Here is a 23,169-nt window from a genome sequence, read left to right on the forward strand (position 1 = left end):
ACTGCTGCAGTCCACGTGGTGTAGGTACACCCACAGTGCAGTTAGGAAGGGAGTTCCAGGATTTTGACTCAGCGACAGTGAGGGGACATCGCTTTATTTCCAAGTCAGGATGGTGAGTGACTTAGAGGGGATCTTCCAGGTGATGATGTTCCCATCTATCAGCTGCCTTGTCCTTCTAGGTGGTAGTGGCCGTGGGTTTGGAAGCTGCTGTCTAAGGAGCCTTAGTGAATCCCTGCAGTGCATCTTGTAGATGGTACACACTGCTGCTACTGTGCATCGGCGATGAAGGGAATGAATGTTTGTGGATGTGGTGTCAATCAAGCAGACTGCCTTGTCCTGGACGGTTTCCAGCTTCTTCAGTGTTGTGGGAGCTGCACTCATCCAGGCAAGTGGATTCCTAGCCTCTGACCTGCTCTTGTAGTCACAGTATTTATATGGCTAGTCCAGTTCACTTTCTGGTCAATGGTAACCACAGGATGTTGATAGTGGGGGATTCAGTAATGATAATGCCATTGAACATCCAGAGGCAATGGTTGGATTCTCACTTGTTGGAGAGGAGACACAGTTTAAAAATAAGAGGTCTTATTGACATTTGGGGACAAAGTTGCCATGTGCATGCTGAGTTCCAATGGACAGTCTTACTCACACCCAGGCAAAAGGTTTCTCTCCCCAGTTGTGGTGCGGTTGAGGAAACTTTAGCTGAGATGTCACTTATTGGGCAGTAATGCGGCTCCTGCGGCTACTTTGTGCCCTAAATGTCAATAAGACCCCTTATTTTAAGGGGACAATGATGAGGAGATTTTTTTTCTTCAAAGGATTGTGAACTTATGGAATTCTCTTCCCCAGAAAGCAGTGGAAGCTGGGTCACTGAACTTGTTCAAGGCTGAGTTAGATAGATTTTTGATAGACAACAAAGTTAAGGGTTATGGGAGGCAGACAGGACATGAGTAGAGACCACAATCAGAATGGCAAAGCAGGTTTGAACAGCTGAATGGCCTACTCCTGCTCCTATGTCCTATGTTCCTGTCAGACCCCCCCCCCCCAATAAAAATTACCCTCTGTCCTTGTAAGACAATCCAGTTTGTCTTTCTACTCATGAATCCTGAAACCATGCTCATTTTTCCCAGGTGCTATCTGAGTGTCTGCGGGCTACTCAGCTGTAGAGGATATCATAGCCAAACCAATGTTGCCTTCATCCCTAACAGCACTGTGAATGTACCTACGCTGCATTGACTATAGCGGTTCAAGAAGCTAGCTCACCAACACCTCCTCAAGGGCAATCACAGATGGGCATAGACTCAATGAGCCAAATGGCCTCCCCTGCCATAACAATGACTCTAGCTCACATCCAAAGAATGAATACTTTGCTACACTATATTTTAGGCACCCATTAACTGCAATTGTCCATGATGCATATATGAGCCTTGAATGACAAGTGGACATCATAGCCCAAGGCAACGGTGTGCTCAGCCTACTTCCGCATTTGTGCACTTGAGCAGAAGTGAATACATGATGGTCAGAAGTGTAGATTTTATCTCTTTAACTTTGGAGTGCTGCGGTTATTTGACCCATTTTGCGAAATTTGGCTGAAATCTTTGTGCTTAATCCAGAATACGAATATAACTCGAGATTTTTTCATCAACGTAGCTGAGCTATTCCTTGTATAAACCTCCTTAGCGGCAAGCAAAGCCTATGCTTCCATTTTAATCATGTTGTAGTACAATTATTCCACATAGTTTATTCAGCCAAATTTGGAACATTTTGTTTAAAAATGAAATGAGGTTGTTTTGTAGCAATTTGGTAATTGTGGAAATAATGCTCATTTGCTAAAGTGTCCTAACAATTCTTCATTGTTAGGACAATTTACTGTATAAATTCCGCATTATTAAACTTGTAGTTTGTCAGTTTTACAAAGACATTGCTAATGAGTTAAATTAAAAGCGCTTCGCAGCATGCGAAAATATTCACCGGCTGGTCAAATTTTAAGTTCAGTGTCTCAGAAAGTGAGATGGCGGCTGATTGTTTCTGCTCTAATGCTGCCGGAAGGGTGGAAACATCGTTCCCCTTTCAGTTGCTCAACGTACTAAATTAGTCCATCATTGTGATCCCCGGCTGACTGAAAGATTGCGAAGGGAATTCGGTTCTCCGCGTTGTTCAGTGGAGGAGGATTTGAGCCAACTATTTTCACAGTAAGTCTTTGAACAAGGCTTTTTGAACTTCAAGCAGACTGTGTCCTGAATTGGTCCGTTCAGTAAGTCGGTCGGAGCTCGATGCTGTAGGATGTGCTTTACCATTCCGTATGTGTATAGATCAGTTTCTAGGCTCCCATTAGATCGGGAATACGTTCATTTAAGGACTTTATGAGATTTAATCCAATCAGGCAACGTTACTCTGTATATCAAGGGGCAAATATTTTAATTGGAACATCTAGTCTGATTTGCACAAGGTAACTTGAGATTGAGAGGAATGGGGTGATTTTAAATACAGAACTCAAGTTTATTTAGTGAAGGGAAGCTTGAATTTGTAATAATTTCATGTCAAGACTGACACAGTTTGGGTTCCGCCATGGTCACTCGGCTGCTGACCTCATTACAGCCTTGCTTCAAACATGGACAAAAGAGCTGAACTCCACAGATTAGGTAAGAGTGGCTGCCCTTGGTATCAAGGCAACAATTGACCAAGCCCTAGCAAAACTGGAATCAATGAGGACCGGTAGGGGTGGGGTGGAATCTCTGTTGGTTAGAGTCATACCTAGCACAAAGAAAGACGGTTGTGGTTGTTGGAGGTCAATCATCTCAGTTCCAGGACATTGCTGCAGGAGTTCCTCAGGGTAATGTCCTAGGCCCAACCATCTTCAGGTGCTTCATCAATGACCTTCCTTTCATCATATGATCAGAAGTGGGGATGTTCATTGATGATCCACCATTTGCGACTCCCCAAATACCAAAGCAGTCCACGTCCAAATGCTGTAAGACCTGGATAATTTCCAGGCTTGGGCTGACAAGTGACAAGTAACATTCGCACCACACAAGTGCCAGGCAATGATCATCTCCAACAAGAGAGAATCTAACCATCGCACCTTATTGTTCAATGGCATTATCATCGGTGAATCCACCACTATCAACATCCTGGGGGTTACCATTGACCAGAAACTGAACTGGACTAACCATATAAATACTGTGGCTACAAGAGCAGGTCAGAGGCTAGGAATCCTGTGACAAGTAACTCCCCTCCTGATTCCCCAAAGCCTGTCCACCATCTACAAGCCACAAGTCAGGAGTGTGATGGAATGCTTTCCACTTGTCTGGATGAGTGCATCTCCAACAATATTCAAGAAGCTTGACACCATCCAGGACAAAGCAGCCTGCTTGATTGGCACCTATCAACAAACATTCACTCCTTTCACTACCACAGTGGTAGTAGTATGTACCATCTAGAAGAAGCTCTGCAGGGACTCATCAAGTCTTCTTAGACAGTACCTTCCAAATCCACAACCACGACTCTAGATGGACAAGGGCAGCAGACACATGGGAACACCATCACCTGGAAGTTCCCCTCCCAGCCACTCACAATCCTGACTTGTAAATATACCACTGTTTCTTCACTGCTGCTGGGTCAAAATCCTGGAACTCCCTCTCTAACAGCACTGTGGGCAAATCTACACCACATGGACTGCAGCAGTTCAAGAAGGCAGCTCACCACCATCTTCTCAAGGGCAACTTAGGATAGGCAGTAAATGCTGGCCTAGCCAGCAATGCCCACATCCCATGAATGAATAAATAAAATCTCATTGCTTTCTTGTCATGTTTTCCGATTATTCCCACACCTTAAATGGAATAGTATTCCATCAGTGTCACATTATTTACATATATTCACTTAGCACAGGGTAAGGGAGATTTATGTTCCCTGAACTGGTATTTTTTAACTTTTTACTCCATAAGTATGAATTTGAAACAAATTAATATATTAAAATAAAAAAACTCTTCCGATATCAGTTTTAATATTGTATTGTTAACCCTACACAAAAAGGTAAATATAATTTAAAGTTTTATTTAAATTCCTCTTTATTTGGATGTTAGCCTTTAGAAAGTTTACATCGGCAATGCGTCAGCATAACTGGGGAACCAGTGTACAGGCATCCTACTGACACCAATATAAAGACAGCTACTAAGAAGGGGCCGGTATAATCAAACTTGGCATTTGATTGCATACTTAGGATATACAGCACAGAAATGGGCTATTCAGCCCGTCACTCCATTTCAGATAAAAGCAAATAAGTGCGGATGCTGGAAATCTAAAACAAAAACAAAAATTGCTGGAAAACTCAGCAGTTCTGACAGCATCTGTGGAGAGAAAGACTGAGTTAATGTTTCAAGTCCATATGACGCTTCTTCAGAACTAAAGAGAAGTAAAAATGTGGTGAAATATATACTGTTTAAGGGGGCTGTGACAGGTGAAGCTGGATAGGTGGAGGCAAAGGAGAGATTGCTAAAGATGTCATAAACAAAAGGTCGAAGCGGTGTTGATGGTGGTGATACCAGCTAAAGGAGGTGCTAATGGTGACATTAAGAGTAGAAAGCAGAATGAGCAAGTGATAGATGGCCCTAGTGGGGTTGGGGTGGGGGAGATGATGGTGTGGGAGAAAAGATCGAAATAGGCTAAAAGGTGGGGATAAAATAATAATAGAAATAGTTGAGAAAATATATATATATATATATATATATATATACATTTTAAAATAAATATTTGAAAAAAGGGGTGAGAATGGAGGAGAGAGTTCATGATCTGAAGTTGTTGAACTCAATGTTAAGTCCGGAAGGCTGTAAAGTGCCTAATCAGATAATGAGGTGCTGTTCCTCCAGTTTGCATTGAGCTTCACTGGAACATTGCAGCAGGCCAAGGACACACATGTGGGCATTAGAGCAGGGTGGTGTGTTGAAATGGCAAGCATTCAATTTCAGCGTTAATGCTCTGCTCGAGCACCCCCATCCTTCCTCATCGAACTCTATCAGCATAACCTTCTATTGTATTCTCTTCTCCCTCATATGCCTATCTTGCTTCCCCTAATCTATTCACCTCAACCACTCCCTATGGTAGCAAGTTTCACATTCTCACCACTTTCTAGGTAAAGAAATCCCTTGGTTGCTTAAAAACTGGCTACAAAACATTTTCCTCAGCCAATCAAAATCTGCGAGAGTCAAGTTTGATACAGCACGTAAATAATCATAATCAACTTTGACATAAAAAGAGAAGTATCATTGGTGAATGATCTTATTGATGGCCCTTGCAACCTAACATATCCTGAAGAGTTAACACTGGGCAGAACTTCTCATTCACATTCCAAATATTAAGAAATGCAATACAAGTACTGCCAACATTTTTATAATTTCAGATATTTTTTCAAAGTTATAAAAGGTTTGAATAGCACACACTCTGTCAGTTGTCTAAGTAAGAGGTTATTTAAAATGCTTTTATCTGTGGACCATCTTGATTATAGGGGAAATGGGAGGGGTGAATTGTCAAACTATATCCAGCGCCTGTGCTTCTGTTAGTGAATATAAACAACTTACAAGCTTTGATAATTCAGAATGTACAAGATTGAGTGGTCATGGATGCCAGTGGTAAGTAATTAAATATGTTCCCACTTTCTGGACCCAAAATTATCACTAAGCCTGGTGGAGTGTACCATGATTCAGATAGAAAGTAAAAAACCTAGTATTTTGCATCAACACATTAGTTAACCCCAACCTCAAGAAGAATCTAGTCGGCTGCATTTGCATTTCTATCCTTAACTCCACGCTGACTTAATATCAGTTAATGACATCATAATGCGCTGTCTATATTTCTTATTTTGCCATAGTCATATTACAAGTTATGAACCAGAAAGGGAGACAAAAACATACTTGGCCATGTATTCAGCAGACCCGCACAGTTTACTAATTTCATTTTTTTCTTACTTTATTTTAATCTTAAATTTCCTTGCTAATAAGGAAACAGATGTGTGGAGAAAACTGCAGTGCATGCAGACAAAGTATCAAATGTGATAGTTTTCCGCCAACTCCAGCATGATGCCACCACCAAACACATCTTCCCTTCACCCCCCCGGTGGCATTCAGCAGGGATTGTTCCCTCTGAAACACCTTGGTCCACTCCTCCATTGCCCCCTACACCTCAACCCCCTCCCATGCACCTTCCCATGCAACCGCATAAGGTGCAGCACCTGCCCCTTTACTTCCCCTCTCCTCAACGTCCAAGGGCCCAAATACTCCTTTCAAGTGAAGGAGCATTTCACTTGCACTTCCCTCAATTTAGTCTACTGCTTTCGCTGCTCCCAATGCAGTTTCTTCTACATTGGAGAGACCAAACGCAGACTGGATAACTGCTTTGCGGAACACCTTCAATCTGTCCACAAGCGTGACCCAGACCTCCCTGTCGCTTGCCATTTCAACACTCCACCCTGCTCTCATGCCCATGTCCGTCCTTGGCCTGCGGCAATGTTCCAGTGAAGCTCAACGCCAACTGGAGGAACAGCACCTCATCTTCCGACTAGGCACTTTACAGCCTTCCGGACTGAATATTGAGTTCAGCAATTTAGATCATGAACTCTCTCCTCCATCCCCACCCCCTTTTTTCCAATAATTTATATAGATTTTTCTTTTCCCACCTATTTCCATTATTTTTAAATGTATTTCCATCCATTGTTTTATCTCTACCTTTTAGCCTATTTCGATCCCTTCCCTTCACCCCACCCCCACTAGGGCTATCTGTACCTTGCTCGTCCTGCTTTCTACCCTTCATGTCATGTATTAGCACATTCCTTAGATAATATCACCACCGTCAACACCTCTTTGTCCTTTTGTCTATGACATCTTTTGGCTATCTTCTCCTATCACCTGCCCTCTATCCAGCTCTACTTGTCTCACTCCCCCTTAAACCAGCTTATATTTCACCTTTCTATTTTTCCTTAGTTCTGTTGAAGAGTCATAAAGAATCAAAACGTTAACTGTATTCTCTCTGTAGATGCTGTCAGACCTGCTGAGTTTTTCCAGGTATTTTTATTTTTATTTTGTTATCAGATGTGACAATTGGAGAATGGGTGCATGGCTACAAAGAGCCAAGTTACTGGTTCTCACAGTTGTTTTACTTTGGATCCTCACATTATCAATGAGAGGGTATTTCCATCCCAGCGGTATTCAACAACAACTTCAGAGGTGAAAGGACAGTATATTAATGCATTGCAATATTAAATTCCCTTCTGTCTCATATATAGAGTACACTTTATAGCTTTATAAAATATTTTACCTGGCATTTCAATTGCATGCCTTTTCACAATTACACAGAGTAATGTTTTAGTATCTTTTTTTAGGTAAAGCAAAACTACTTTGGCCTTTCAGCATTCATTCACAGGCTCAGTGACCAATGTTCCATCTAATATTTTGAATTCACTTCATTTATTTTTAAATGGAAAAGGAAAGATTTTTGCCACTCATTATAGTTTTAGTAAGATATTAGGTGCATGCATGGATCACAGGAAAGGGCCTTGGGCCTTCACTGTTGATGCAGAGTGAGGAGATAAAAGGTTAGGAGTTGTATCTCCTGTGTTTACATGGGAAGGTGGCGTGAGAAGAGAAGTGATTGAGGAGTGTTGGGAGTGATTGAGGAGTGGCCCAGGTGTTGCAGAGGGAATGGTCCTTTCAGAATGCTGAAGGGGGAAAGGAAGGTGTGTTTGCTGGTAGCATCATGCTGCAAATAGCAGAAATTGTGGAGGATGATCCACTGAATTTGGAAGCTGGTGGATGGAAGGTGAGGACAAGGGGAATCCTATTGTGGATCTGAGAGGATGGGGAAGAAGTGAGAGAAGAAGGGTGGGAAATGGGACTGACACAGCCGAGGGCCATGCCAACCATGGTAGCGTGGAATCATTGGTGGAGTTAAAAGGAAGATATATTGGAAAAAATGGTATGTAAAGTGGCAACATCAAAACAGAAGTTACTGAAGGTGTGACAAGGATGCATCTGATTTCTAGCATTTCTGTTTTTGTTTCAGATTTCCAGCATCCACAGTAGTTTGCTTTTATAATCATGCCATATCCTTTTAAAGCAAATAAGACATTTTGGTATTATATTAGCCTGTGAAATATAACTGTCTCTGTGGTACATTTCTACATTACAACTGCTGGTTTGGCTTCATCGAATAGTTTCAACTATATAAGGCATCTTATCTGTTTGTGTGGATTTCCTTGTGCTAATATGCCAAAATCCATTGTACAATAAGCTATTTGGCAGCAATCCAGTCAGCATTTTATTGCCTTGTATGGACAAATGCCTGGAATGGGAGGGGAGGGAATTTAGAATAGCTGTCACTAGACATTGGATGGTGTGAACACATGACTTGTGCATCAGCTTAGGCAGAGCAAACACTGGCACAGCTCTGATACTTTATACTTGAAGAAAATTCTATATTTCTCATCTTTTTTGAATACAGGTAAGAAGTATTTATATATCACCTATGCATATAGTAGTAAATTATCAACACATTAAACTTTACAGTCATTATAGTGAATCGGGAGAATGTTTAACTTTAAAAACTAGCCGCCTTGTGTCAGCTCGCCAAAAATGTGTCTAGAGGAAGCAATACCAAAGTTAACTTTACAGGACAACTCATAGCCTTATGAAAGGGCACAGCAACAAGGATACATATAGAAAGATAGATAAAGAAATAAATGGTAAAAGTAAAATGTTTTTGTTGCGCTATTAGATAATTGATTCAAGCTTTCGAAATCCTTGGAAAACTGTTTACTGCTTTTGCCCAAGGTTTAAACACGCAAATAATTGAGAAGCTTGAGCATCTTTTACAATTGTTAATCAATATAAACTGTACATTAATTCAGATCAAAGCTTTTGATTATTAACATCTGCTTTTCACTCTGTATAAGCTAGTTGTGTTGGAGAAGATTTCCTCTGCTCATTTTATGTTGACATCATAAAGACAGCAGGAAGATTTCTTTTGTAGCAAAATTGTTAACACATTTCTGATCATGCTAGAAACTATTACCAGAAGACCTTTCCTTCATTGTTTACAAAATGTTTCTTGACTTTTTCCCCCATTGAAGGCTGCAGATTATTTTTAAAAGAAAAAAAAAACTAAAGGTTATTAATTGCTTTTAACATGTTGTCAACCTCTACTGTTTAAATACTGGAAAACCTTGGTATGTAACCCCATGAGCTGCTCTATGTAGTCAGCTATCACTACATTCTTCTGGATTTAAAGAAATCTGCACATTTCACAATGATTACAGCAGTGTTATCACAAGGCACTGGGTCTGGTAATCAGTTTAAAGCCAGAGACTGTTACTTGCATTCCTGAGCTTCTGAGTAGCACAAAGATTTCATTGCAAAGAGTGGTTAACTTGTTAAATGAACTGTGGACTTTAGGGTAAATATGACCAGGACAGTTTGCAAACTGGGTAAACAAGATTTCAAATTAGCTCATAAGTGTAAAAATAACTTTCCTGGATCTGATTAAAAACATGCTAACTTTATTCCTGCATGGTGATTTAAGCAAAAGTTCAGATGAGAATGCTAGCCGAACAAAATGGAGTAGGTGGAATTTAGTTTCAAATATTTGAGTCAGCATAATAACAACACCAACAACAACTTACACTTGGATTTGATATTCTATATAGCAATTAAAGCTTAAATGTTCTACAATTCAAAAGATTCCACGTATAACTAGAAAGTTAAAAGACGTTGCACCACAGTCTTTTTTCACCCAACTCCGAAAATTCCCTACCAAAGCAAAATATTGTGGATGCTGGAAATCTGAAATAAAAACAGAAAATGCAGGAAATACTCGGCAGGTTAGGCAGCATCTGTGGAAAGAGAAACAAAGTTAGCCTTTCAAACCGATGACGTTTCATCAGAACCCAAAATTTCTTCTCTTTGGAGGCACTCAACAATGCTAAGCTGCAGTTTCATAGATGCCAGCCGTGCTCAAGTGTTTTACCTAAGTGACCATTCCCAATGTGTGAACCTAGTGAGTATCACCAGGGTACCTTTCCAAAAGAGGCAATTCAGCCAAGCCCAATCCTGGTGTCCACGTAAACTCTATAGCACCTAGGTCTGCTGAGTCGATTTTCTTTCCTTTGCCCTTATCTCCATTTCTATCAAGATTAGCAATGCAGCATAGATTACATTTCAAACCTCAAACCTGATGTATACCGTTCAGTTTCAAGATAAATGGTGTATTTTCAAACTGAGCCATTGGGAAGCTGCCAGACCCTTTTTTATTATTATTTCATGGAAAATGAGCGTTGCTGGCAAGCCCTGCATTTGTTGCCCATCCCTAATTGCCCTTAAGAAGATAGTGGTGAGCCTAAACAAAAACAGAATTACCTGGAAAAACTCAGCAGGTCTGGCAGCATCGGCGGAGAAGAAAAGAGTTGACATTTCGAGTCCTCATGACCCTTCGACAGAACTTGGTGAGCCTGGTGAGCCACATTCTTCAATCGTTTCAGTCGTCCACAGTGCTGGTAGGAAGTGAATTCCAGGTTTTTGATGCAGTGACAGTGAAACAATGGCAATATACTTCCAAGTCAAGATGTTGTGTGGCTTGGAAGAGAATTTGAAGTGGCAGTGTTCCAATGCATCCACTGACCTTTATCCTTCTAGGCGGTGGAGGTCATGCATTTGGAAGATGCTGTTGAAGGAGGCTTGGTGAGTTGCTGCAGCGCATCTTATAGGTGGTTTTAAAACAATTTCAGCGTTGGATTTTTTTCGTACATGTGCCACTGATTCTTTATTTTGGGTTAAATGCAGATATAAAATGTTACATATAAGAACCCATATTGTCTCCATCACCAAGACCTATTTCCACCTCTGTAACTTTTTCTGACTGCACCCGGCTTCAGCTTCCCCAGTGCTGAAACCCTCATCCATGTCTTTGTGACCTGAAGACTTGACTATTTCAATGCCCTCCTGGCTAGCCGCCCACGTTTCACCTTCTGTAAACTTGAGCTTGTTCATAACTCTGCTGTCTGTATCCAACTCCTAAGTCTTGTTGACCTATTACCCCTGTGCTCGCTGACCTACACTGACTCACAGTCCAGGAATAGCTCAATTATAAAATTCTCATTCTTGTTTTCAAATCCTTCTATGGCGTCACCCCTCCCTAGCACCCTTTTATCCCTACAACCCTTTTTGAGATCCCTGAGCTTCTCCAATTCTAACTTCTTGTGAATCCCCAAATTTCAAAGTCCACCACCTGCAGCCATGCCTTCAGTTGCCTAAACTCTGGAATTCCATCCCTAAACCTCACCATTTCTCTACTGTGTTCTCCTTAAACCCTACATCTTTGACCTGTTTGGTCACCTGTTCTAATAACTCCTTCAGCAGTGGTGTTACGTTTTGTTTGATAATGCTTCTGTGAAACGCCTTGGGACTTTTTAACTAATTTAAAGGGGCTATATATGTGCAAGTTGTTATACTACATTTTATACAATCTTGAATATCACTCCAACCTAATCGCCATACAATTAAGGGATTTATTTGTAAAATAAGCACTGGACAAATCTGTGCAGACTACATCCACTCTTATTATGAAATTGTATTTGCTATTACTGTTTCCCTATTAAAGAAATCATCTAATTGAATGGAACCAAAAAAACAGAAAGTGCTGGAAAAACTCAGCAGATCCGGCAGCATCTGAGAAGAGTGAAACCGAATTCTGTTTCTCTCTCCTCAGATGCTGCCAGACCTGCTGAGTTTTTCCAGCACTTTCTGTTTTTATTTCAGATCTCCAGCAGCCACAGTATTTTGCTTTTATTTAACTGAATACCATAATCATTTATGAATTGCAGAAACCAGCAAGTTACTCCAGTGCAATTTAGTACAGGTACTGAACATTTTTTGATAAAAGTTATGATCCTGTATAAGCCTCTTGAATCACAGTTCAATGTAATTTTGCTGCCTACTACACAAGTTACTGCAAACTTTCCCATAAATGGATGAAATCTATTTCTTCAAGATTAATTGGACAAAATGCTTTTTGAAAACATAAATTATTTATGACATATAGAGAATGGCATAATGAATTGAAGAACCAGTGCGCAGTGCAATGGTATGAAAAATACAGATTCAATATTCTCCCCTTTCCACTATGTTCCAGATTTCAACTCTGCTGCGGTGGGAAGGCATCAATGAGGCCTTAAGACCCTTAACAGTGATGGGAGAAATTCAAAGGGAGAGGAATCACGCACAATTTATCCCCTTCCTCACCTCCCAGACTATCTTAATTAGATTGATTGCTTGTTTTCTTTGACTTCAGGAGATAGGGAAGGGGGAAGCTGGAGGGAAAAATTAAAGGATTTTGGTGCAAAGAAGTGCAACCAGGAGATGCAGAAGGTAGACAGAAACTTAAGTACTTTGGGACATTTGTTTTCCATTGATCATCAGCGTATTTTGGAAGACGACAGTTCTATTATATTGCAGGCCACAGGTACATTCTTCACCCACCTATATGCCCAAACAGCACAACCAGTTTTTTTGTAAATTAGTCACAATGGTATTTTGTGCATGCAGAGACTAGCTGTAACAGTTTGGCCATTTCTAAATGCATAAAGTAATGGTATTACTTTACCGAAGGTGACATCACTATAAAAAAAAATCACCAGGATTATTCTGGGCTGTCAGAACAGTGTATTCACAAGGCCTCAAAGACTGATAGCATTCAAGTCAAACCGGTAAAACCTCTGGAGTTTGTCTGCTAGCTGTGCAAGACCTGTATGTTGGCAGCCGATAGCACAGAAACATATAAAAGCAGCTGAAGAGAGATTAGATTTTGCCATAGCAGGTAATGATTTATATTAATCTATTTAGTTGTAAAGTAAGTGAGGCAAATTTTGCATTTAATAATGGATGACAGGATTATACAGGCATGCAATACAGAGGTTAGTTTGGGATGACATTCAGATCTTAAAACCGATTAGGATATAGATCCTCTTTTTGTAATTATCCTAAATGTATGCCTCATTAAATCCAACTAATGTGGACATGCATGCATAGTTTTACAGTTTGGGTTTAATAATTTAGAGGTTGGTGGTTGTGATTTAATGGATTCAGTAGGAGTGCTGGTAGCACACTGCATTGTAAAGAATAGTAAAATGAAATGGAACACATAGGTTCCTCCTTATATTCCCCACATGGTAAGTCAAAATCTGTTGAACTAGGCCTAAAAGTACATGCCAGATTCTTCCCAGTGGAGGAAGATTACACATTGAATCTTCCATGGAACGCACTGCATGTCCTTGTAGCAGACAGAATATTCAACAACAACTTAACATTGTAAAACACCCCAAGATGCTTCACAAGAGATTATCAAGCAAAATTTAAAGTTGAGGCACATAAAAAGATATTAGGACGGATGATTAAACGCTTGGTCAAACATGTAGGTTTTTAAGGAGAGCATTAAAGAAGGAAAGAGAGCAAGACAGACGGAGAGGTTTACGAGAGGAATTCCAGAACTTGGGGCCTCAGTAGCTGAAGGCATGGCCTTCAATAATAGATCAATTATTGGCTAGAATTGAGGAGCGCAGATATCTCATAGGATTGTACGGCTGGTGCAGATTACGGATATGGGGGGGGACAAGGCCATGGATGGAATTGAAAACAAAGATGGTAATGACATTGTGAAGCCAGGAGCCAAAGTAGGTCAGGGAGCACAGAAGTGATGAGTGAACAGGACTTGGTGCAACTTAGAATAAGGGAGGTTTTGGATAGCCTCAGATTTACAGAGGGGAGAATGTGGGAGACCAGTCAGGAGTGCACTGGAATAGTCAAGTCTAGAGATAACTAAAGGAATAGATAAGGGTTTTAGCAATACGAGCTGAGACAAGATGAAGTTGAGTGGTGTTATGGAATTGGAAATAGGCGGTCTTGGTGATAGTTCAGATATGTGGTCAGAAGCTCATCTCAGAATCAAATACGATACCAAAGTTGTGAGCAGTTTGAATCAACATTGGACAGTCCAATGTAGAAGAGGTCTTCCTGAATCCTTGGTACAAGAAAATATAAAATCAAGAACATTTTTCAAACAATAGGATATAATAAAGTGGTTTGTTGAAGTTCATTGTCTTTATCCATTTTAAAAAATATATAGACATTTGACAGATCAAATTTTCAAACTTCTGCATCTAAGGACCACCGTGCTGTCACCATATCCCAAACTCCAATCTCCGTTATAAGCCCACAGTTGAATACTGAGAAGATGAAAGCTTTGACCCTTGCTACAAACATTGCATCCTCAACAATGATTCGGTTTTCCTCCGAGGCATTATCTCAGTTTGAGGCTAACTGCCTGCAATTTTGTCATTCTATTTGACCCTAAGCTGAATCTCTGACCCTATACTCTTCCCATCTCAAAGGCCAGACCCTTCCAATTCTATAACATCACCTCTATCCGTCCCTACCTTGAGCCATCTGTTGTCAAAATCTTCATCTGTGTCTTCGTCACATTCAGACCTGATAGTTTCAATGCTCTCTTTACTTCTATTCTTCACCCTCCATAAACTTCAGTTCATACAAAACTCTTAAACTACACCAAGTCCAGCTCACCCACTACCCGAGTGCCCACCAATCGGCATTGGCTCCTGGTCCCCGAACACTTCCAATGTAATGTTCTGATCCTTTGTGTTCAAATCCTTCACAGCCTCATCCATCCATATCTCAGTAACCTCTTGAGAACTCTATGCTCCTCCGAGTCTGGCCTCTTATGCTTTCCTCTTATGCTTTCGCACAGTTGTATTAAGGTGAATTATTGTTGTTGTTTATGTATCAATTCCAATTTCTCGTTTTGTGATGACACAAACTGTGGCATAGTGGTGATGTCAATGGACTAGTAATCCAGAGGCCCAGTTGAATTCTGTAGAACATGGGTTCAAAGGCAGCTGGTGGAATTTAAATTCAATAAATAAATCTGGAATTGAAAAGCTAGTATCACCAGTAAAGGTGACCATAAAACCATCATTGATTGCTGTAAAAACCCTTCTGGGTCACTTAGGGAAGGAAATCTGCTGACCTTCCTGGTCTGGCCTACGTGTGACTCTAGACCCACAGCAATGTGGTTGACTCTTAATTGCCCTCTGAAATGGCTGAGCAAACCACTCAGTTCAAGGGCAATTAAGGATGGGCAACAAATATGGCCTTGTCAGCAATGCCCACATCCCATGAAAGAATAGAAGGAGAGATACAATTATTCTGGGCTTTACAAATGCACCAGTACTGGAGTAGAAGGGAGCTGTTCCAGTGGGATGGGCTTCACTTGAACTGTGCTAGGACCAGGGTCCTGGTGAATCGAATAACTGGAGCTGTAGAGAGGGTTTTAAACAAAATGGGTGGGAGGACAAGGAGGGGGGGTGGGGGGTGGTGCTGCTGGAGAGGGGATATGTAGGCTAACAAAGCAAATGGATATGGCAGCATTGCAGGGCAGCTATTTAGGCATTGATACCCAGAGTGTGACAGGAACGGACAGAGTGTACAAACGTTTTTTTTTAAAGCAACAAATAGGGTCAAAGGGGGAAAAAATGGTAAAAAGACAAAATTAATAGCTCTTTATTTAAATGCACATAGTATTCAGACAAAATAAATGAATTAATGGCATAAATAGAGGTTAATGTGTATGATCTTATAGCCATTACGGAGATGTAGTTATAAGGAGATCAAAGCTGGGAACTAAATATTCAGAGGTATGTGACTTTTCGAAAGGACAGGCAGGAAAGAAAGGTTGTAACTTTGTTAGCATGAGATGGAATATGCACGATAGCAAGAAATTATCTTGGATTGGAAGATGTAGAATCCATAGGGATGGAGGAATGAAATAACAAGTGGAAGAAGACACTGGTGAGAGTAGTCTATAGGCCCCTAACTGTAGTTATACTGTAGGACAGAGAATAAATCAGGATAGTGAGGGCATGTAAAAAAGGCAGTACATTAGTCATGGCATCTTGGGAACATCAAACTGGCAGAGGTAGCCTTGAGCAAGAATTCATAAAGAGTATTTGGGACAGTTTCCTTGAACAAGATGTTGTGGATCCAACCAGGGATCAGGCTCTTTCGGATCTGGTAATCAGGCAGGTTTAATAAATGATCTTAGAGTAAAAGATCTTCTAGGAAACAGTGACCATAACATTGTAGAATTTAGCATTCAGTTTAAGATTGAAAAGCTTGGGTCGGAAACAACTATGCTAAACTTAAATAAGGGTAATTACATAGGAATGAGTGCAGAGTTGGCTGGAGTGGACTGGGAAAGGAGTTTAGCATAAAAGACAGTTGATGAACAATGGCAGACGTTTAAGAAAATAGTTCATGACTCACAACAAAGATATATCCCAGTGAGGAAGAAGGTTTCTAGGAAGGGAATAAATCAATCATGGTTAACCAAGGAAGTTAAGAATAGTATCAAATTGAAAGAAAAAACATACAATGTGGCAAAGGTTAATGATAAGCCAGAGGATTGGGAAAGTTTTAAAAAACAACAAAAGATGACCATAAAAAATAAAGAGGGAGAAAATAAACTTTGAGGGTAAACTAGCCAATAATATAAAAATGGACAGTAAGAGCTTCTTTAAATATATAAAAAGGATGAAAGAGGCCAAAGTGAACATAAGTCCTTTAGAGAATGAGGCTGGAGAAATAATTATGGGAAACCAGGAAATGGCTGAGGAGTTGAATAAATACTTTGCATTAGTCTTCATGGTAGAAGATACTAATAGCATTCCAAAAATACTAAATAATCAAGGGGCACAATAGGGGGAGGAAATAAATACAATACCAATCACTAGAGAAAAAGTACTAGGGAAACTAATGGGGCTAAAGGCCTCTGGACCTGCTGGATTGCATCCTAGGATATTAAAGGAAGTAGCTACACAAATAGTGGATGCACTGGTGATAATCTTCCAAGAATCCTTAGATTCTGGAAAAGCCCCCGGAAGATAGGAAAACTGCCCTAAATGCCCTTATTCAAAAAGGGAGGGAGACAAAAACAGGTAACTATAGGCCAGTTAGCTTAACATCCATCATTAGGAAAATGTTAGAGTCTGTTATAAAGGATGTAATACCAGAGCATTTAGAAATGCGTAATATAATCAAGCAGAGTCAGCATGGCTTCATGAAGGGGAAATCATGCCTGATAAATTTATTAGAATTCTTTAAGGAGGCAACAAGCAGGATAGATAAAGGGGAACTAGTAGATGTACGTAGTTCCATTGTTTAAAAAGGGATCAAAGGAAATGCCAAACAATAATAGGCCAGTTAATCTTACATCGGTGGTGAGAAAATTAGTAGAATCAATCCTGAAAGATAGGATTAACTGTCATGTGGAAAGGCATGGACTAGTCAGAGATGGTCAGCATGGATTTGTTAAAGGAAGGTCTTGCCTCACAAATTTGATTGAATTCTTGGAGGAAGTGACAAGAAGGGTTGATGAAGGTAGCGCAGTGGACGTTGCGTGCATGGATTTTAGCAAGGCATTTGACAAGGTCCCACATGGCAGATTGGTCAGGAAAGTAAAAGCCCATGGGATTCAGGGTAATGTGGCAAACTGGATAAAAGGTTGGCTTTGTAACAGGAAACAAAGGGTAATGGTCGATGGATGCCCTTGCGAATGGAAAGTTGTCTCAAGTGGTGTTCCACAGGGCTCGGTGTTGGGATCCTTGCTGTTTGTGTTATATATTAACGATTTGGACATGAACATGGGGGGCACAATCGGGAAATTTGCAGATGACACAAAGATTGGCTGAGTAGTGGATAGTGTGGAGGATAGCCATAATCTCCAAAACGATATGGATGGGTTGGTGGAGTGGGCGGTAAAGTGGCAGATGGATTTTAACATAGAGAAGTGTGAGGTCATACATTTAGGGAGGTCAAACAGTTGCAGGGATTACAAAATAAATGGGAATATTCGAAGAGGGGTAGATGAAGTGAGAGATCTTGGCGTACAAGTACACAGGTCCCTGAAGGCAGCAGTTCAAGTAGACAAGGTTATAAAGAAGGCATATGGAATGCTCTCCTTCATTGGCAGAGGTTTAGAATATAAAAATTAAGGATATAATGTTGGAATTGTATAAAACACTGGTGAGGCCACAACTGGAGTATTGTGTGCAGTTCTGGTCACAAAGGACGTAATAGCTCTGGATAGAATGCAGAGGAGGTTTACAAGAATGTTGCCAGGGTTAGAAAAGTGTAGCTACAAGGAGAGATTGGATAGGTTGCGTTTATTTTCCTTAGAACAAAGAAGGCTGAGAGGTGACTTGATTGAGGTGTACAAAATTATGAAGGGAATAGATAGAGTGGACAGGATAAAATTGTTTCCCTTGGTGGAAAATTCTAGAACCAGGGGACATAGATTCAAGATAAGTGGCAGAGGGTGTAGGGGGACATGAGGAAGAACTTTTTTACACAGAGGGTAGCGGGCTTCTGGAATTCGCTGCCCAAGTTGGTGGTAGAGGCAGAAACACTAAACTCTTTTAAAAAGTACCTGGATCTGCACCTTAAGTGCTGCTATAAGCTGCAGGGCTATGGGCCGGGTGCAACAAGGATTAGAAAGGGCACCTGGGTGTCCTCGGACTGGCATGGACAAGATGGGCCGAATGGCTTCCTTCAGTGCTGTAACTTTTCTATGGTTCTATTGTTTATTTATTTAATATATTTGGATTTCCAAAAGGCTTTCGATAAGGTATCGCACATAAGACTGCTTAATAAGATAAGAGCCCATAGTGTTGGAGGTAGTATATTAGCTTGGGTAAAAGATTGGCTAACTAATAGAGGACACAGAGTTGGGATAAGGGGGGGGGGGGGCGTTTTCAGGATGGCAACCTGTAACTAGTGGAGTGCCACAGGGATCAGTGCTTGTTGAGGGGGTGGGGGGCACAATTATTCACTATATATATTAATGACTTAGATGAGGGAAGTGAATGTAGCATCGCCAAGCTTACGGATGACATAAAAATAGGCGGGAAGGCAATTGGTCAGGATGACACAAGGAGTTTACAGAGGGATATAGACAGGTTAAATGAGTGGGCAAAAACTTGGCAGATGGAATATAATGTGGGAAAATGTGAGGTTATGCATTTTGGCAGGAAGAATAGAATTTACGTGGAGAAAGACTGCAGAAGGCTGCAGCACAGAGGGATTTGGGAGTCCTTGTGCATGAATCCCAAAAAGCTAACATACAAGTCAGCAGATAATAGGTAATGTAAATGGAATGTTGGACTTTATTTCAAAGGGAATGGAGTATAAAAATAACGAAGTCTTGCTAAAACTATACAAGGCACTAGTTAGACCAAACCTAGAATGCTGTGAACAATGTTGGTCCCCTTATCTAAGGAAAGATATACTGGCATTGGAGGCAGTCCAGAGAAGGTTCATTAGGTTGATCCCAGGTATGGAGAGATTTTCTTACGGGGAGAAGTTGAGTAGGTTGGGCCTGTGCTCATCGGAATTTAGAAGAATGAGAAGCGACCTTAATTGAAGCATATAAGATTCTTACGTGGTTTGACAGGGTAGATGCTGAGAGGTTGTTTCCCCTTGTGGGGGAGTGTAGGATCAGAGAGCATAATCTCAGAGTAAGTGTTTGCCCATTTAAGATAGATGAGGAGGAATTTCTTCTCTCAGAGGGTAGTCAATCTGTGGAATTCTTTACCACAGACGGCTGTAGAGGCTGAGTCATTAAGCATATTCAAGGCTGAGACAGACAGATTTTTAATCAGTAAGGGAATCAAGGGTTATGGGGAAAAGACAGGAAAGTGGAGTTGAGGATTATCAGATCAGCCACAATCTCATTGAATGACGGAGCAGACTCAATGGGCCAAATGACCTACTTCTGCTCCTACATCTTATGGCCTTATGATTTTACCTTGTTCATCAACTATTCTGTCATCTGGATCAATACAAGAACAAATTATTTTACTAAACTATATAGCTAGAGTGTTAGAAAGTCATAGAGAAAAAGTAATTTAGGTTTATTCTCATAGCAGCAGAATGAAAAAACAGAGGGCTATTAATTAAGTAGTTGCTTTAAATCATTTCCAGGTTATAATGGTGTAAGTGTTTCTTTAAGTGCAAGATTCAATAAACAGAAGAACAGAGTAGTGCTTTCTGGCTGCGAAAGTTTAAATGATTAATGCCTGGTCTCCTTATGGCTCAATGAGTTTAACCACTGAATAACTCAGCTATGCAGACTGTGAAAATCCCAAATTAGTTCACCTGAACCTGGATATCAGGAGAGGTGCTGCTATTGAATTTGGGAGGGGGACAATGTCTAGGGCTCCCATTCCTGATCAATCTCCACTGACTCCACTGGATGTACCTCTGTGCACAGCTCAGAATTAGCTTTGGCAATGACGCTTTCAGTGGTCAGACAGATTGCTGACATTATCCATGTTCACAGATGAAGAATGGCTATTTGGTGGAGGTAATGCATAAAGTGTTTGTAGAACCGTACCCAGCAAGGAATCAATGACCTTGGAACAGTTAGGCAAGGGAAAAAAATGGAATGGGATAAAAATGAATGATCCCTTGACTAAAGTGGTTCTAATAACCTGAGGATTTCAATGAAGTCTGAGCATTTGTACAGATGAAATAATCATGCAGTGTTGTAAGGTTCATATTGCAGTAAAAGCTGATGCTAGTAAAGTTTAATGAAATTGTGTATATTCTAATATTTAATGCAGAATCATCTTGATGTAAGTAAGGAAGATTATGATTTATACAACACAATTATCTTCAGTGATAAAAGATTTGCATATATCATTTTTAAATTATTGAACGTAAAACTCTAAAAATATAGTTGATTTGTGATGCCCTCTATGATGATAGTAATGGCCGGGGGACTGTAATAGCACATGGGTATCTGTGTCCAATAATGCAGCACCTTGGAGCTGGATTAAATATAAGGAAACGACTTAGGATAGGAAACTGTGTTTTATTTACCATGAACTGTTTTTCTACTTCTGAAGATTCAGACATATTAATTGAAGTACTGTATTATCTAGTACAATTGTCTTAACTGGAAAGAGCCACGATTGCAGTTTTTCAGGCAGCTAGTACCAGACCTTGAGAACTACAGTTGGAGAAGCTGTTTTAAGAAATGCTTTTCAATGATTCCTTAAATAACTCTCTTACCCACAATGTAAAAATTACATGTACAGATTTAACTACATCTGGGCATGGCTCTGGTAAGGGTCAGACTCTTAAGAATTTAAAGAACAAATCAAGCAACTGAACTTGGGCAAGTTGGTGGCTTAGTGGTATTGTCACTGAATTAGTAATCCAGAGACCCAGAGTAGTTATGTGGAACATTCCTTGTTCCAGTCCTACTCCGGCCCCCTCCCACAACTCTTTCTCCGGTACATCAATGATTGCTTCGGTGCTGCTTCATGCTCTTGTCTGGACCTGGAAAAATTTATTAATTTTGCTTTTAATTTCCACCCCTCCATCATTTTCACATGGTCCATCTCTGACACTTCCCTTCCCTTCCTTGACCTTTCTGTCTCAATTTCTGATGATAGACTGTCCACCAATATTCATTACAAGCCTACCGACTCCCACAGCTACCTCGACTACAGCTCCTCACACCCCGCTTCTTGTAAGGACTCCATCCCATTCTCTCAGTTCCTTCGCCTCCGTCACATCTGTTCTGATGATGCCACTTTTGAAAACAATTCCTCTGACATGTCCTCCTTCTTCCTTAACCGAGGTTTTCCACCCACGGTGGTTGACAGGGCCATCAACCGTGTCCGGCCCATCTCCCGTGCATCCGCCTTCACACCTTCATCTCCCTCCCAGAACCATGATAGGGTCCCCCTTGTCCTCACTTATCACCCCACCAGCCTCCACATTCAAAGTATCATTCTCCGTCATTTCCGCCAACTCCAGCATGACGCCACCACCAAACGTATCTTCCCTTCACCCCCCATGGCGGCATTCCACAGGGATCGTTTCCTCTGGGACACCCTGGTCCACTCCTCCATCACCCCTACACCTCAACCCCCTCCCACGGCACCTTCCCATACAACCACAAAAGGTGCAACGCCTCCCCATTTACTTCCCCTCTCCTCACTGTCCAAGGGCCCAAACACTCCTTTCAAGTGAAGCAGCATTTCACTTGCACTTCCCACAATTTAGTCTATTACATTCGCTGCTCCCAATGCGGTTTCCTCTACATTGGAGAGACCAAACACAGACTGGGTGACCGCTTTGCGGAACACCTTCGGTCTATCCACAAGCATGACCCAGACCTCCCTGTCACTTGCCATTTTAAAACTTCACCCTGCTCTCATGCCCACATGTCCGTCCTTGGCCTGCTGCATTGTTCCAGTGAAGCTCAATATAAACTGGAGGAACAACACCTCATCTTCCGACTAGGCACTTTACAGCCTTCTGGACTGAATATTGAGTTCAACAATTTTAAATCATGAACTCTCTCCTCCATCCCCACCCCCTTTCCGATCCCCCTTTTTTCCAATAATTTATATAGATTTTTCTTTTCCCACCTATTTCCATTATTTTTAAATGTATTTCCATCCATTGTTTTATCTCTACCTTTTAGCCTATTTCAATCCCTTCCCCCCACCCCACCCCCACTAGGGCTATCTGTACCTTGTTTGTCCTGCTTTCTACCCTTCATGTCACCCATTAGCACATTCCTTAGATAATATCACCACCTTCAACACCTCTTTGTCCTTTTGTCTATGACATCTTTTGGCTATCTCCACCTATCACTGGCCCTCTATCCACCTCTACCTGTCCCACCCCCCACCCAAACCAGCTTATATTTCAGCTCTTTTCTATTTTTCCTTAGTTCTGTTGAAGAGTCATACAGACTCAAAACGTTAACTGTGTTCCTCCCCACAGATGCTGTCAGACCTGCTGAGTTTTTCCAAGTATTTTTATTTTCGTTTCTAATGCTCTGGGGACTTGGGTTTGAATTCCACCAAGGTAGATGGCGAAATTTGAATTTGATAAAAATCTATATGACCAGATTCGATGAAAAATCTGGATGAAAATTGTTGTAAAAAACCCATCTGGTTCACTAATATGCTTTTTAGGCAAGGAAACTTGCCAGAAGGAAATGTGAGTTCAAGATCACAGCAATGTGGTTGACTATTAAATGCTCTCT

At 40.9% G+C, this 23,169-nt stretch overlaps 1 protein-coding gene across 2 annotated transcripts in view; it reads left to right on the forward strand.

The window, feature by feature from the left end:
* Nucleotides 1–2,040: 2,040 nt before the first annotated feature.
* Nucleotides 2,041–23,169, forward strand: part of LOC121287128 (myosin regulatory light polypeptide 9) — a 47,939-nt gene continuing 26,810 nt past the window's right edge. The window contains exon 1 of one of the 2 annotated variants that reach the window (XM_041204693.1): nt 2,041–2,189. The gene's annotated coding sequence lies outside the window, so the exon portion shown is untranslated. Of the gene's footprint in view, nt 2,190–8,355; nt 8,485–23,169 lie in introns of those variants that run through there. The other variant, XM_041204692.1, reaches the window with a different exon arrangement.

This window comes from Carcharodon carcharias, chromosome 14 (assembly GCF_017639515.1).
Source record: "Carcharodon carcharias isolate sCarCar2 chromosome 14, sCarCar2.pri, whole genome shotgun sequence".
Classification (NCBI taxonomy): Eukaryota; Metazoa; Chordata; class Chondrichthyes; order Lamniformes; family Lamnidae; genus Carcharodon; species Carcharodon carcharias.